The sequence below is a fragment of the Ostrinia furnacalis genome, unplaced genomic scaffold, assembly GCF_004193835.3.
Source record: "Ostrinia furnacalis isolate ACB-3 unplaced genomic scaffold, ASM419383v2 OfSCF4910, whole genome shotgun sequence".
NCBI classification, from domain to species: Eukaryota; Metazoa; Arthropoda; class Insecta; order Lepidoptera; family Crambidae; genus Ostrinia; species Ostrinia furnacalis.
Genome location: NW_021135149.1, coordinates 63,168 through 65,188, shown reverse-complemented (window position 1 = coordinate 65,188; position 2,021 = coordinate 63,168).

Below are 2,021 nucleotides of genomic sequence, written 5' to 3'. Positions count from 1 at the left end.
ACTCGGTTGGGACTGGCGAATACGACCCGGTCTCCCCTCTCCACGGAGGCGGGGCTTGAACCAAGCAATCGGAAGGCGGAGCCATTTTTTCTTTCTGTCCGCAACTATCGTTTTATATTATTTTCGGTTGCTTATTATAATGTAATGATGTTTGATTTAAATAAAGGTAAAGTTGTCATTTCGGTCTGAGGCAGCTTGTAGGACATAAAGATGTTTTGAAGGGTGGGCAGGGCAGTTTGTATTTTACAAAGAGATGTGTTACAATGGGGAAGGTTTAAAATTTAATTGTGTCGTCAGATGATGAAAGGTATTTTCTAATAAATATTCATACTGAACTACACATTTACACTAAATAAATAAAACGAACCTCCTCGTTTTGTTAAAGTCGGTTAAAAATTAGGGTCTTTTGGGTCGAATGATGACTGGTAGGTACCTACATAATGCTCTATGCGTTAAGTTCGTCTCTATCATTGGAATTTTTGTGCAATCAGTTTAAAATTAACTAAACACTTAAACATTTTGCTAGGTAATTTGGAATTTTTTAAGCTTTTTTTAAAGGCTTTTTTATAAAGCTCTAATTTTTAGTAATATTATTTTAAATTCAGTTCGAAGACCTGATTTGCCTATTTTAATTATTTAAGTTAGTTATCCTACCATTACAATAAAAAATAGTATCTCGAAATTCTGTTAAATTCACACAAAAAGTAACAGACAGTTAGGTATTTATTTTATTTTATTTATTTTTTAAGTAACTACGCATTACAAAGTGTTCATATTTTTTTGCAAAATTATTTTTACTATTATAACCAATGTCACGATGTTTTTAAAAACATAGCACGCTTACTTTTGTGACTCTAGGCTGAGTTACACCAACTAACATTGACCGCAACTATAACGATAACCGGTGTTTTTTGTATGGAGATTGACAGATTTTTGACGTTTGTCGAAGTTAAAGTAAGATGGTGCTACCCAGCCTTATCAACAACAATAGAAGACTGTGGAATATTTTTATCAACAACCTAAGTATGTAGCGATTCACATTTAACGATATTTTGAATTTGAAAACTTAAGTATCAAATCTTATTACCTACATTGTACACAAAACTAGCAAAAAATACGTCTATTGCAATGTTGGAAATAAATTTAAATTCTAGGACATAATACCTAACTAATACCGTTCATCAGAAATAATCTAGGATTCTAATATGGTGAAAGAATTTTTCAAATCGGTGCAGTAGTTCAGAGCCTATTCAATACAAACAAAGAATCAAATCTTTCCTCTTTATAATATTAGTATAGAAGTTTAGATATCACGTCTCTACCAATAATATTGGTAATTGACACTACCATACAGTTTATGAGCTGTCAAAATAACTCTCTCATACATTTTGTATGGGAAAGACAGGCATCGTTTCGCTAACTCAATTGACTGACTAGTACTTATTTATGTCAAAGCTAAAAGAAAACTTGTTTTTATATTTAATTGAGAAGTAATTGAATTTACAACACTTGAATTTTGTGTATAAGTAGTTCTTGCAACTCACGAAGGCGAGTGAGCTTTACTTGTGTGTGTACGTGTACATGCACATAACGATGATGTAATGTCTATCAAAACTTTTGGAAATCTATCTGGGGGCACGGCAGTGCCCCCACCAAGTCGAGCAAAAAAGCGGCACGGCCGTACCATCCTTTTCTCGAAGCAATTCAGGCCATTTTCGACCGCCTGTAACTTCGTTGTGGATAAAACTAGAAGGCTGAATTTTCATTAGCTATGCAGGAATTGTAAAGACACGGTATATTTAAAATTTCATTCAATTTGAACCAGTAGTTTAAGAATTATAACGGGTCAAAGTTACTTAATTTTGTCACTCACTGACTCACTGACTGACTCACTGACTGACTCACCGATCATCAAAACTCTAAGGCACTTCTAGCAGACCTAGAAGCTTCAAATTTGGAATATAAGTAGTGTTTGGTGTATGAATCAAGGAAAAACTAAAATATTTGGGGGCACGGTAGTG